This window comes from Natrix helvetica (assembly GCF_964273705.1).
Source record: "Natrix helvetica genome assembly, chromosome: 8".
Lineage (NCBI taxonomy): Eukaryota > Metazoa > Chordata > Lepidosauria > Squamata > Natricidae > Natrix > Natrix helvetica.
This window is the reverse complement of record NC_138559.1, coordinates 24,302,481-24,317,912: the sequence shown is the minus strand read 5'-3', so window position 1 is coordinate 24,317,912 and position 15,432 is coordinate 24,302,481. Positions and strand designations below refer to the sequence as shown.

General features: G+C 42.9%; 2 protein-coding genes across 3 annotated transcripts in view; one reads left to right on the top strand and one right to left on the bottom strand.

The window, feature by feature from the left end:
* Positions 1-15,432, bottom strand: part of LOC309395925 (uncharacterized protein) — a 138,892-nt gene that overhangs the window by 91,028 nt on the left and 32,432 nt on the right. The gene's annotated exons all lie outside the window — the stretch shown is intronic.
* The window catches only part of GRAMD1B (GRAM domain containing 1B), a 441,187-nt gene continuing 434,442 nt past the window's right edge, over positions 8,688-15,432 (top strand). Inside the window, exon 1 of the mRNA XM_081960574.1 lies at positions 8,688-8,691. The gene's annotated coding sequence lies outside the window, so the exon portion shown is untranslated. The remainder of the gene's footprint in view (positions 8,692-15,432) is intronic.

Sequence of the window (15,432 nt, the reverse complement as noted above, 5' to 3'; positions counted from 1 at the left end):
AAGGATCACCGTTGGAGGGCAAAGATATATTGCTCGATGTTTCCCGTCTTAGCCAAAAAAATATGTTCTGAGCTGCTTTAAGGAGAAGAAACAATGGAGAACGAAATGCCTCGCTTAAGAGGCAGTGCCTCGTAGGATAAATTCAATGCCATGGGTTCAAGAGGGAAAATGCATTGCTATTGAAATATTCCGTCCTGGCTGCACTTCAGTATTTGCAAACAGTTGACTATTTGAGCCTTGTCGCTGACCCAGGAATTCCTTCACTGGTGAGAGCTTAAAAGGGGGCTTTAAGTGCAGATAACCTTATTGAATTAAAAAACGAACGCCAAATCCACCAACGTGGGATGTCTTAGCAACCACGTTGCCCCCTCCAGAATTCAGACCCTCAACAGCTGCATTGGTAACTTGCAAAAAGAAAAAGAAAAGAAAAGAAGGGGAAGACAACTTTCATTTGATCTAAGGTCATTGGGAATCACTTCCCTCCTTTTCTTCCAGCCTTGGCCCCAAATATTGACATGCCTATTTATCTGTGCCCGTGACATTTCCTCTCCTCTTTATAATCTTCTCGGCAAATAATGGCGGATAATCCATCATCTGCACAAATGCACGAGGGTGTTTTCAAGTTGCTAGGAAAACGGCCCGCACAGACGAGGGGGAGAAACATTCGATTGGCTGAACCTAAATCCTCCACTTCACCCTGAAAAAGCACAAGAGCTCAAGTGTTGTGGGTCCAGCCCAAGGACCCCTCGACAGAGGTCTGCATGGCGCGCCGGATAAAGCTACCTTCTGAAATGCAATGGAAAGGTTGCAAATAAAATAAAATAAAGGAACAGTGTAAAGGGTTCTTGATGCTCTCGGAGCTTGTTCGTTTTCTTGCAGACATTTAACAGATTCACAGAGTTGGAAGGGACCTTATAGGTCATCTAACCCAACCCTGCTCCTCCCTCTGCTGAAGACCACTCCTGACATTTTGCTTTCTAGTAAGTCAGCTTCCCATTTCATTTTTACTTAATCTTTAAAAACTTAAAACTCAGACAGGAAGGTTTAAGACTTGATTGCCTAAGTCTAAGATGCTGAGCTTATCAATCAGAATGGTCGGCAATTCGGCAGTTCGAATCCCTAGCGCCGCGTAACGGAGTGAGCTCCTGTGACTTGTCCCAGCTTCTGTCAACCTAGCAGTTTGAAAGCACATAAAAATGCAAGTAGAAAAATAGGAACCACCTTTGGTGGGAAGTTAACAGAGTTCCATGCGCTTTCGGCATTTAGTCATGCCAATCACAGGACCACAGAGACACCTTTGGACAGCCCTGGCTCTTCAGTTTTGAAACGGAAATGAGCAGCGCCCTCTAGAGTTGGGAATGACTAGCACATATGTGCGAGGGGAACCTTTAGCTTTACTAAGACTTGAGAGCCACCCACTCTGCAATGCCAGCACATGATCTTGTCTTGATTGTGGGAAATGCCACATTGTGTGAAATTTCACATTTTTCGCAAAGAGAAATCTCCCACTCCAGGTATTCCTAAGCAAAGCTAGATAAAAAACCTGGACCAAATTTTGCACGTTCAGAGTGTGTTAGTGTAAACAAAGAAGAAATAGATCAAACTTGATCTTACTGAATGGTATAAGCCATTTTTTTCAGACAATGTGAAATTTCAACCTGAAGATTGAATTTTGATACAATCAAAGCTCCTCTTTCAATCTCAACCCACAAGTTGAATAATCACATTCTCTTTGAAGGCTTGATGGAGTTTTGCACACATGCTCTTAGTGGATCGCATCACAAATTCAGTTTGAATTAATCATTCAAATATAAATGCAAATTCGAATTGGATCTTTGATTTGCATCCTTCTAATTCTGCAAAGCACTGACCTGCTGGTCTTGGCTGAAAAGCTAAGGACGTTTAGGTTGGGTTCATATTCGGATGGGTGAACTCCAAACAATTCTAGGGCTTAGGTTTGTTAGGGTAGTTGAAAGAACATTTCAGAAGAAGACAACAGCAAACCATTTCTGGACTGTTGCTCAGCCAATTACAGAGATACGTCTCAGCTGGGATCAAAATCAAGTTAAAAGAAAGCTTGCTGAAATCTGCAAGGATTCCTAAATGTTCACTTCTTTTGATTGCCATTATTCGCATAATAACAATGCTATCTCCACTATTGTAGCCTGTTCAGCTTCCCATTCAATGGGAATATTCACAGTCCCACCACAACGCAACCAAGTCCCCGAAAAGAACGAGTAAACTATATAAAACTTATCTCAACTAGGGCTTTATTGTTGTTTTACAGACTTCCTTTTTGGGTTCAAGTTTCACTAAAAGTGAAACTTGCTGTTTGCTCCATGAGGAAAATTGCTGGGAGGCAGAGGCAGATTTTTTTTTTCTTGTGCTAATCAGGCTGTTTGCTGTTTGATGCAAGGAGGTAAGTCAATAACTATAAATGCATATAGAATGTTCAAATTATTCGACTTATTTTTTAAAGACTGCTTTATTATTGTTCTAGACAGCTTAACAAAATGAAGAAGCTTTTTAAAATAAATGCTTGATCTGAAAAGGCCCAATGCTATTGTATTTTCTTTCAATTAGCAGAGAATAATGTATACTTCCAATTCATCTTCCCGTTCAATGGGAATATTCACGATCCCACCACAACGCAACCAACTCTCCGAACAGAACGAGTAAACTATATAAAACTTATCTCAACTAGGGCTTTATTGTTGTTTTACAGACTTCCTTTTTGGGTTCAAGTTTCTTTCGGCTTTTCAACAAAGGAAGGGAAAAGACCAAAATGAGCATTTGAAAGTAGCCTGCATATCAAATCAACTTTCCAATGTGTTTTAGGTTCTTTGGACATTTCTTAAATAGTTCCTGGGAGGAAGGATTTTCTTCCCTTCTTTTTTCTTTAAAACAACTTCTTCCCCAACATTCTGATCCCTTTAATAACTTCCTGTATGCTTTGGAATTTTTGACCACACGTTTTTCATATTATGAATCATCTTCATTTGCTACGGATATCTTCATATCTTCTAAACTCTAAGCATACCTTTACCGTCCAATGCATGCTAGCTAACATTCTTTAAATTTTCTCTGTTTGAATTGGGGAGCAGGGAAATTGCAGTGCCTAAAAACAGGTACCTGTGTATCATCTGAAATGGGTACAAATCTAACCCTGGTCAAATTAGACACTGATGAAAAGCAGGGTGGGCAGGAGGCAGCTATTAGGGTCTCAACTAATCTGCATTCCCCCCCCCCAACTTTCAGCACAAGGATGCGGGTTTGAAGCAGAGGTGAGTTCTACAGGTTCGCACCGGTTTGGTGGAACCGGTTTAGTGGAAATGGTGAATGGGTTGCCGAACCGATAGGGAAGACATGCTCCCCACCCCCCCACCCCGAACTGGTTCCCCGGTCACTGTGACACCTTTTAAAAATATTTTTTTATGTTCTGCGCATGCGCAGACCTATTTGCAGGCCACTGTGCAAGTGCGTGGAGCGCATATCAAGCACGTGTGTGCAAATCGTGCGTGCCCCGAACTGGCAGTCATGCTGGCAGAAACCTACCCCTGGTTTGAAGGCCACAAAGTATGCAGGTCAGTGCCATTTCATTGCCACCTAGTGGTAGGAGTAGGAAAGGGAATGGAAAAAGATGGAGAATTGAACCTACTTGCCACTTTCAAGGTGGTTATGAAGAAGCTGCCTGCAAGGAATATAAATCCTTCCATTCCCCACCATCCAGTCAGAGCTGAAGAAGCTTCTTGGGTGAGAAGCAAAAGGTCTTCAAAAGAAAAACCAAGAAAGTCCAGTTGCCTCTTGAAAAAAGCACCTTTGGGACAACCACGACCTGGATGGCGGAGACTCTCTACAGACTTTTAAGCTGGGAAAGGATTATATGGATAATAAGCTATTGTGAAACATTAAGAATAGAAAGAAATAGGGAAATGACAGTTGAAACCTAGAAGAGGAACATTTAAGACTGGACCGTTAAGCTGTCAATTATTGGAGTAGGGATACCAGTTCTGGATTGCAAAAATCCAAAGAGTTTTCAGCATCTCCTAGCTCCCATCTAGCTCATTGGGCCTTAGCTATGGAGACAGGCAGTCAAATAGGCCCTGCTGGCGGGAGTTCCGGCGCGGTTACCCCTGAAGGTCTGTGCGGCTGGATCCGAGGAGCTTATCGCTTTGCCACAGACCGCAATGACTTCCACAGAAACCTCATAGTTAATCTGGGACTCTTTGCAGTAGGTGTCTGGGTAGCCAGAAACTTAACAGACATTGATTTGATGGCACCACAACCTGTTGCATAACAGATTTTATAAATCTGAACTTCCCTCTACACAAGAAAATGGCAAGAAGAAGTGGAGAAAACAGAGACAATATTTTACCTCTACATCATTCTTCACTATGCTTAATTGATTCTTTGGCAGCATTTGGTTTTATACTCAAATAATAATAATAGATAACGGTATTCTATTGTTTTGGTTTTTTTTGTTTTGTTTTGAAGAAATGTTTTTTATATATGTACATTATTTTGCAGAATTGAACTGTCAGATTCTGACCTGAAATGTGAAATAAAGACATGCAAGTGGGGAAAAAAATAGAATAGCTCATTGCGTAGATTTAACCTACAGTTTTGCCCCCTGGGGTCAATTTTTAACTGCAACTCTGGGCAGATGTTGGTATTTATGTACTTATTTATCAAATTTAGAGACACCTCTCTCACAGATCAAATCTCTCTGTGCTGTTGAAGCAAGGGATGGAAACCAAACAAGGAGAGAAATAACCTGGAACTAAGGAGAAATTTCAAGACAGTTAGAAGAATTACCGTATTTTTTGGAGTATAAGGCGCACCTTCCCCCCCCCTAAAAGAGGGTAAAAATTTGGGTGCATCTTCTACACTGAATGTAGCCCCATCCACCCACTGGCCCCAACCCTTTGGGCTCTGCCTCCCAGCAATTTATCTCTTTGCATCAAATGGTGAAAATGGGGCTTGTTGAGGCTGCAATAGGCGGTAGCAATCACTGCAGCCTGAAACAACTGATGATCAGGAGGCCCGTGCTGAAATTGAAAGTGAAACTTGCTGTTTGCTCCACAAGGCAAATTGCTGGGAGGCAGAGGCAGATTTTTTTTTTCTTGTGCAAATCAGGCTGTTTGCTGCAAGGAGGTAAATCAATAACTATAAATGCCTATAGAATGTTCAAATCATCAGACTTTTTTTTTTAAGACTGCTTTAAAATTAGTGGTAATTTTTATCATTTCTCTCAGGATCCATAGCGTGTGCTACGAGAGTCACACGTTGGCTCTGTTCTTCATTTTGCCATCCAACATGAACCCAAGATCATTTTTATGATCAACAGCTGCCCATTTGATGTGTATCTGAAGCCAGGGCTCTGTCTATCTATCCGTTTGTTTATCGGTGGGTGAATCACTTCACACTTCCACTGAATCACTAATTCCATTTAACTGACCTTTAGCTAACTAGATGAGTTCACTACGGGACTCCTTCCAATCCTTTCTATTCGAACCATGCTCAATTGTTTGATGTCCGGAGAAAACCTGATCATTTTGTGTCTGTTTTTTTCTCACTTTGGCTTATTAATGTTGAAAAACAACAACAACAACACCCAGCCTCCTAATATAGAATCTCACCGATTTTTATTTTTATTTTGCATTTCTGTGCTGAAAAAAGATTCTTCACCTCCTGTTCTTTAATTGCAAAGCCAGTCCTAAATTTGCTCTTTCATCCCTTGCCAAGTTAACTCACAACTTTGAGGAGGGGCTTGATCAAAAGCTTTTAAATGTCCAAGTGCAATATCTATTGAATCACCATCATCTCCTTCACTGCTAATGGTCAAAAGGTCAAAATGATATGGATGGAGGATTCATTTTTACAGAGGAGATCTTGAATTCCAGACTGCTTTAAGATAACATTGCCAGTTAGACAATACGATTGAGATTTACAGAGGCATAGAAAGAGTAGCGAGGAAAAAAGGAAAATGGTGTCCCAAAAAGAAATTAGCCAAAAATAAAGAGAGAAATAATGGGAAGCGAAAAATCCTGGGGGGGGGGGGTTATCCAAAAAAAATATATATCAAAAAGTGAGAAAAAAGATCCAGAAGAAAAGAAATAATACATACAAAAAGAAGAAAAAGAGGCGGGAGAAGAAACTAGGAAAAGGGGATTAGTAAAATAAAATGAAATATGTTAATCATGGTAATGGTATGTAGCTAATTAAGATGTGATTGAACTATATTAATAATATTAACTGCGCAAATTATTAAGTAAAATGTTGATTATATACAATACTGAGCTTGAAGATATATGTTACTCATAGAAAATAGATGGAAATGAAATGATAAATTTGGTTTATTTCTAAAGGGATTAAAAAAGACATGCTTTATGTATTAAAAAAAATTAAAGTTGGAAAATATAGGAAGAAAATAATACGGCTAAAATGGGAAATGGAAATATAATGTAAAATGAATTATGTATATGTGAAAATGTTAAAGGGGGGAAACCGGACATCACACTGTTTACAAAAGAATTTTAAATATGTAACCCCCCCCCAAAAAAACTTTTAAAAAAAGATAATATTGCTACAAACCAGTTGAATTGTCATTGCTACCGAGAGAATCAACACCGTAGTAAAAGTCAACCTATATTTTTTTATTATTATTATTTTGATGAAACAGTGGAGGCCCTGCTTAGTAAGCTAATAAAGAAACAAGTTGAACATAACGGCATGAATTTTAAAAATTAACAGGGCAGCGTTCTTCTGCGAGAAGGCAGCGATCAAGAATAGAAAAGGCTTGGGAATAGAAGTTGATTAAAAAATATATAAATATAAATCAGCAGCGCGACACGGCTAACGAGAGGACAGATGCAATTTTTGGCTACATCAACAGAGATTTGGAGCTGGGTGGCATCCAGATGGAATACATTTTTTAAAAATGCATTTTATGAATCACTCTTAGCAATAATTTCCACTTTCCTCTGTTTGGGCAGACCTCCCTCCAACGACAATACCTCGGTTCTGGAACAGGTTCCGAAAAGAAAAATCAGGAATAAACTTTGGGAAGAGAGATTAAAAAGAGGTAACAAGGTTTAGCTGTGAGAAAAGACTAAACCAGGGGTGGGTTTCAAAAATTTCAGCAACGGGATCCCTGCCCGGTTGCTGGGTGGGCGTGGTCATGGTGGGTGTGGCCTAATCAGCCTCCTGCACCATGGCGTTTTCGCCCTCCCCATGCTTCAGGGGCTTTCCTTGAGCCTCTGGGAGGGTGAAAACTGACTCCCTTGGGCTCCAGAGACCCTCTGGAGGCAAGAAACGGGCCCGTTTCCAGCCTTCCGGAACTTCTTGACTCCGCATGGGCCCTGCATTTATCTCGCATCCAAAATGGGCCCCATGGCGACTTCTGGGAGAGGAGGGGCAGGAGGGTGTGGAAGAGGAGGTGTGGGAGGGGCCAGCCAGGGGTGGGATTTGGAGGTTCTCCAAAACAATCATAATGTTATTCTTCTCTCTTTGATTAGTTTCCATCCAGTGCTTCGTGTATTGTCTTCTGGGTCTTTGGGGAATAGGTTGGCCCCCTCTTCATTGTTGCAGCTCCCCCCCCCCAATATTGGAACACTGCTATCATATCACCCCTGATTCTGCTTTTCACTAGACTAAAGGTAAAGGTTCCCCTCGCACATATGTGCTAGTCGCTCCCGACTTTAGGGGGCAGTACTCATCTCCATTTCAAAGCCGAAGAGCCAACGCTGTCCGAAGATGTCCCCATGGTCATTTGGCTGGCATGACTAAATGCCGAAGGCGCAGGGAACGCTGTTCCCTTCCCACCAAAGGTGGTTCCTATTTTTCTACTTGCATTTTTTACCTGCTTTCGAACTGCTAGGTTGGCAGAAGCTGGAACGAGTAATGGGAGCTCACTCCATTAAGCGGCGCTAGGGATTCGAACCGCCGAACCACCGACCTTTTGATCGACAAGCTCAGCATCTCAGGCACTGAGCCACTGCGTTCCGTTCTTCACTAGACTAGACTAGCCATGCCCAATTTCTAGCTGGGAGAGAAACAAAAAATAATTTCAACTCTTTCTTGGTGCCGTGCATCTAGGAATGAACCGAATGAGAAGCGAGCTCAGGTTACTTCCAAACACAACACTTCGGTGTTCCTTTTCACCACTGAAAAGAAGATTAAGTTCTGAAAGAAGCTGATTTCTGCCTGGTCATGTGAAGGACCTAACAGGGATACTATCCAAAAGTTTTTTTTTTTACAACTATTGCATTTTGAGGAGGGACTCAAATAAATGCTTGATATTTAAGAAGCCATGTCAAAGAGCAGTTTGCAAAATTAACTGCAAAAAACGCCATGCAAAAGGCAATTAAGTTAGTTCTATTTTTTTCCAAGGGATGCTTAACAGGATACAGTACCACATGGGGAAGCCTTTCTATTACAGGCCCTCCTCAATTTACGACCACAGTGGAACCCGACATTTCTGTTGCTAAGCGAGACATTTGTTAAGGGACTTTTGCCCTGTTTTACAACCTTTCTGGCCACTTTTGTTAAGTGAATCATTGCAGCTGTTAAGTTAGTAACACGGTTGTAAAGTGAAACCTGGCTTCCCCAGGTTGACTTGGCTTGTCAGAAGGTCGTAAAAGCCACTCAGTACCACACGGACAATCCAATTAATTGTTATTATTTAACCCCGTGGGGTCTGGAGGGGGTGAAAACTCATCCTGCCCAAATCAATAGATCCAATGAATTAGAAGTCATTTAAATTGGGCTGGTTGGAACGGCCCTCTGGAAAGACCAAATTTCTCGGAGAAATGGCCCAAGTTGGGAGTTCAGAAATGCACATCCTTCCATTGCAGATTACACTTGGAAAACTCTCTGCCTGTAGATAGGCAGAAGACAAACAGATGAAGTTATGGGGAAATCTTCCTTTAACCCAGGGCTGTCAAGCTTGATTTCATGGAGGGCCGCATCAGGGTTGTATTGAGGGGCCGAGGTGGGCATAGCCAGGTTGGGCGTGCTCAACGTCATTTCTGTCGCAGCGCCTGTGGTTGCCCGAGCACTCTGCCAGTGAAAAGGGGCTCCCGAGCTCCGTTTTCGGCTGCTGCGGCCTCCTGCAACCCTCTCTCAGTGAAAATAGAATTCCGTTTTCACCAGCAGAGGGTTGCCGGAGGTTGCGGCAGCCGAAAACGGAGCTTGGGATCCTGTTTTTGCTGGCAGAAGCACTGCAGGGTGGTCCTTCGCTGTTTCTAGGGAGGCCCCACGGGGCAGATCTAAGTACCCCATGGGCCAGATCCATCCCCCAGGTTTTGTGCTTGATGCCCCTGCTTTAGCCCAACTGCTAAGTCTTCTCATCTGTCCATCGGTGTTTAGACTGGCCGAGACTTTCGTAATTATCCATCATCCGTAAGCAAACCTGCGGCTTCGGTTTTCTTTGCAGCAGTCAATCCTTTGATTAAAAGGTGAGCTTTAACAGCTCCGATTATTAACCTGAAAGGTTTACTTTGCAGGAGAATGAATAGCACAAATTTGCTAATTATTGCTATTATTTATAATTGTCTAATGAAGGGGGAGAATAATATCTTAAATGTCAAAGTTCCTATTTTAATTGCCTCAAAGGAGTGATAAGAGATCATTACGTTGAACCCAGGGGTGGGGGAGAAATATGCATAAATCTTATTTTAAATGCTCCAAGAAATTCTGACGGCACAAAACCCCCCAAAGCTTATTGGGATTTCTTGACAATTTTACAGTTCGGGCTTTACTGAGGTTTAATCGATAAGCTGATTCATTAATAACGGAAGGTGGGCTACAATTCAACAAAGAGGGTTTAATTTCATTTTTAAAATGGAAAATCAGCACAACAGGGGGGCAGTTTATTTCTCATCTGTGCCAAAATTATTACTTACTTCAGATGGCTTTCTTTTTAAATGATTTTTCTGTTGCACATCTTAAATAAATAATCTACAACTTAGGTGGGTGGCTTGAGTCACCAAAAAGGGTAACAAAATAATTGTAATATTATTGCATATGCATACCTATGTATGTATGTATGTATGCAGTATATAGTTTTTGCTGATAAATAAATAAAGGGAGACTAGTATAGATCTATTTAAAGCTATTTAGCTCTCATCATGCATATATATGTATGTATTTGTGTTACAACCCCTGGTATGCCCAAGTAACACAAATGCATATCTATTTCCCTGGCTCAGCTGATAAGGAGGAGAGCCTGTGGCTTAGTGGCTAAGACTCCTGCCTAATATGTAATACAACCCAGGTTCAAATCCCAGTAAGGGTATGGCTAGCTGATGAGAGCTAAATAGATCTATAGTAGTCTCCCTTTATTTATTTATCAGCACAAATACAACACAAATATACATACATACATACATACATACATACATACATACATACATACATACATACATATATATAATGTACATGCGTAAAGAAGTACTTCCCAAAAAGTCACACCATAGATTTGCCTAAAGAGATTAAAGGTAAAGGCAAAGGTTCCCCTCGCAAATATGTGCTAGTTGTTCCCGACTCTAGGGGGCGGTGCTCATCTCCGTTTCAAAGATGAAGAGCCAGCGCTATCTGAACACATCTCCGTGGTCATGTGGCCGGCATGACTCAACGCCGAAGGTGGCCGGAACGCTGTTCCCTTCCTACCAAAGGTGGTTCCTCTTTTTTCTACTTGCATTTTTTACGTGCTTTCGAACTGCTAGATTGGTAGAAGCTGGGACAAGTAATGGGAGCTCACTCCGTTAGCCGTGCTAGGGAATCTGATCGACAAGCTCAGAGTCTTAGCCACTGAGCCACCGCATGCCCTATTGTACATTTACTCATGTGTTATTATCGTGTTTCCCCGATAAACAGGGTCTTATATTCTTTCGACCACTTGGCCTTATTTTCAGGGAGGTCCTATTATTATTATTATTATTTATTTTTTTTTATTTATTTTTTCATTCATTTTTTGCAAAGTATTTGGTATAATATTTGAATGTGATAGGGAGGTCCTATTATTTTTGAGGTGCAGGAGGCGGTGAGTGTGGTCACCTCATGGCTGCTGCTGTGTTGCAATATTTTTGGGGAGGGCTTATTTTCAGGGGAGGGCTTATTTTAGCACATGCTCTCAAAAGCCCAGTTGGGCTTATTATCCAGGGAAACAGGCTATGTATATAAAGAAGTTAATAAACCCTGCTGAATCAGTTATCTGTGCATGCTTTGCGGATGTGATTTCTGCAACAAACTCTGACAATTTTGACTCGATCTACCCCACTCCATATAATCACCCCTTCCAGTTTCCCACAGCAATAAATGTGGCAGGCCTGAAGGCCCGACGCAAAAGATGGCTTCGAGGCCTGACAGAAACTGCCTTATTTTTCAGTTTGCACGCATGTCTCTCTCTCTGCACCTTCGCAACCCGCTCGGTTCAGGCTTCCGCGACCATCCCAGTTTCTCGTATGGCCCTTTGGGAAAGTGAACTGCCCATCCCTGAATGCTCCCTTTCCTCAGCCTGCAAACTGTTTGGACAATATCGGAGCCTGGCTTTCCTCAGGCCCAATTAGATGCCCCCACTTCCACCCGTGCCCCGCCTCCTCTCCTGCAGAATCGACTTTTAAGCAACCTCAACGGAGCCTTTCCCTTGGCAAAGGTACAGCATCCCAAACTGCTTTCAGGGCCGGCCAATGAAAACAAGCCCAAAATTGCTGAGCAAAGATTTCTGTGGCCAAGATCGGCTTACATTCCCTTGTCGGAAGGAAATGTGAGGCCCCTTTCTCGGGGGCACGCATACAGAAGGGAACGCGGACTTTGCTGGCTTTTGAGAAGCCATCAGGATTATGACATAACGCCCCCCTCCCACCCCTCAAAAAAAAACCTTCACAACTTTGAACCTTCAGATGCTGAAGCCTACAATCACTACCCTGTTTCCCCGAAAATAAGATCTCCCCGGATAAGAAGGCCAATCGGGCTTTTGAGCGCATGCGCTAAAATAAGCCCTCCCCAAAAATATCGCAACACGGCAGCAGCCATGAGGTGACCACGCTCACTGCCTCCTACGCCACAAAAATAATAAGACCTACCCCAAAATAAGGCCAAGCGCTTATTTCAGGTGTTAAAAGAAAATAAGACCCTGTCTTATTTTCAGGGAAACACGGTAGTACAGTAGTTAAGAGAATTAAAGGGCTGGAGGCTGAAACATATGAGACATTGCAGCCCCCAAATATTGGAAACCTGCTATCATATCACCCCTGATTCTGCTTTTCACTAGACTAAAGGTACATATCTGCTAGTCGTTCCCGACTCTAGGAGGCGGTTGTCACCTCCATTTCAAAGCCGAAGAGCTAGTCCTGTCCAAAGTTGTCTCCGTGGTCATGTGGCCGGCATGACTCAATGGCCAAGGTGTTCCCTTCCCACCAAAGGTGGTTCCTATTTCTCTACTTCCATTTTTAAGTGCTTTCAAAACTGCTAGGTTGGCAGAAGCTGGGACAAGTCACGGGAGCTCACTCCGTTACGCAGTGCTACGGATTCGAACCGCTGAACTGTCGGCCTTTCTGATCGACAAGCTCAGCGTCTTAGCCACTGAGCCACACTGCCATACTTCAAAGCAATCCAGAGTGGATAGCCATGACTTCTTTCCGTAGACTCACTTTTATTTTGATTCTCCTTCTGGATATCTCTATAATCCAGGATGGTTTATCTGAGCCGGCTTCTCCTAATTTTAGTTCCCACTCCGTTACAGTTGGACCCGTCACCTAAGTGCAGACGTTCCGCTTTGTTTGTTCAAAATGACTTCCTTCCTTCCTTCCTTCCTCGGTATCCTCAAAAGCAGATCGCCTGCTTCTCTTGCAAAATCTCTTGTTTTAATTGTTCAATAATGCACGTTTCACAGACACACACACCCAATAAGACGGCCTTGTTCTCCAAGCAATAAAGAGAGGCAGCCCACCCCCTTTCTCCCACTCCCTTGTCGTCAATATTGCAAGTGCTAGACAAAGCATGTTTTTTTTTTATTGGGACATCTGAGGATGGGCTTGGCAAGGAAGACTTTGGCCTCCAGAGAGAATGGGAGCAGAAGGCCGAGATCAGTAGCTACGCCGCCTTGTCTTTGTGTCTCGCACTCTCATTGAACTCCGACTTTGATTGAGGTGGGCAGATAAACGTGGAGACAATAATCCAGAGATTTCATACCAGCTCCAGAGAAGGGAAGGAAATCACCATGACAACATGGCTGAAAAGGGGGAAACGGGCCACCGATATTACTCTGGCGAGAGAGAACCGTATGCTCGCAGGAAATGGGTGGGGGGTAGAAATTTAGATTTTCATCAGTTGGTTGCCCTGATGCGTGGCCCAAAAGAGTAACTCCTTTTGATTTTCCTCCGGGACAAAGTTACGGGCTTACAGTGGCGTAACTGAGATCAGGATATGGTTGATAGCTTTCAAAAGACAATAACATCCTGGCAGATGGTCTTCGCATTTTGATTCAGAGGCCAAGAAGCCGAAGGACTTTGTAAAACCTTTGATTACTGACCGATGCATTTCGTTTGGAGGAGTCACAAAGGTACAAAAACTCAGCATGGGACAATTCTCGTCATTTTCTCATCTTGCTCTTCTAGGGCAATTTTCTTCTCCTGGCTGTTGGCCAACACCTCTAGCCTTGTTAACTTTTGTGTTGTAGTAATACACCTGCAGCTCATTCCCTGTGAAAGCGAGAGAGGGAGAGGGACGGGGAAGGAGAAGGGGGGGGAAATCTGCCATGGGTTGGAGACAAGGATCCCACTTATTCTTTGGTTCCATTTTTTAAAAATGTAGAAAGGATGATGGGAGGATCCTTTGCCTCGATCTGACAGCATTGGCTGCAAAGACACTTGACACACACCCTACAAGTACTCTTAGGACTGCTTGCACGTTCTGTGTGTGCAGGTGTGAAAGAACGGGTATTTTAGGCAGTAGACACAGAGAGAAATATTTCAGGAGAGTAACAGTGTCCATGCTTCAAATTCAGAGGAAGCCTGGTAGAACATCAACTTTAAGCTTGGAAGAAAGTGTTGGAAGAAAATGTCCACCTCGGTTCAGTTTCAAGTGGAGGAAAAGACACAGGATTCATGGAGGCTATTTGAAAAGATGGTTTAATAGTGGACAGGATCACACGCCTTGGAGCTCCTGGGTGAAAAGGGAAGAGATCCTGAGGGTTTTATGACCTCTCTGGGCTTTGAACTTCCTGGGGCACAGGAAGAGTATTCTGATTGGTTGCTGTCAGAGGTCATAGCTAGCTTTGTAGATTTTCTCTGTGCTAAGTTTGGTCGAAACTTGGTGGGTGGTGCAATGAAGGACAATGAAATGGCTCTGCCTGAAGGGCGGGTAGATCTTTGTTATGGAGCATAGACTGGCTCAGGCCTTAATGGCCCATTGACAAAGGGGGGGACGGATAGGGAGCTTCAGGGAGCTGCTTTGTCTTTAAAACATGTTTCTCCTTTTCTCATCCAGGGAAATATAATATTCTGCCTTTTTAATATTTCCTAAAATATTTCATTCTTCTAGGAGAGGGGTGGGTGCTAACTTCCTACAAAAGTAAGCGTCTATGTCTCACTACCTTAGATCGCAAGATGGTTGTAGATACCTTTACTACTGGTCTAGGCCAATATGTGGACTTCAACTCCCAGAATTCCCCAGTCAGCATGGAATTCTGGGAGTTGAAGTCCATACACCCTAAAGCAGGGGTGAAATCCAGCAGGTTCTGACCGGTTCTGGAGAACCGGTAGTGGAAATTTTGAGTAGTTTGGAGAACTAACAAATGCCACCTCTGGCTGGCCCCAGAGTGGGGAGGGAATGGGGATTTTGCAGTATCCTTCCCCTGCCCCGCCCACCAAGCCACACCACGCCCATCAAGCCACGCCCACAGAACCAGTATTTTAAAAAAATTGAATTCCCCCACTGTCCTAAAGAAGCCAAATTTGAAAAGCGCTGACACACGCCTGATCTAAACCCATTAATCCCTTTGTTTTGGTCCTTGCTTGTTCCTGGTTTGGCGATTCCTCGCGTTGATTGCAATTCAGCATTTCATTTCCACTCCAGGATTGTACTTTGATAGACATATCATCAACACTATCTTCTATTTTATTTTTTTAAAACCAATTTTTTTCTAGAAAATAGAAACAAAACCTGTCTATTTTTGTCCATTTGATGAAAGCGCTAATTCATGTAGTCCCTGTTCTCCCGCCCCACAAAAAAAGATTCATACATAATAGCACTTTTTTTAGAAACTTCTGCAAGAAAAAACGGAGAGGAGAGGAGCTAAACCACAGGGACATTGAACATTGCCATCTACTGGATGGAGGTTGTATATACACTCATTACCGATTTCCCCCCCAGCTTAATGTCTTCCAAATGTTTCGATAGATGACTCCTGGAGTCAAAATACAACAGGGC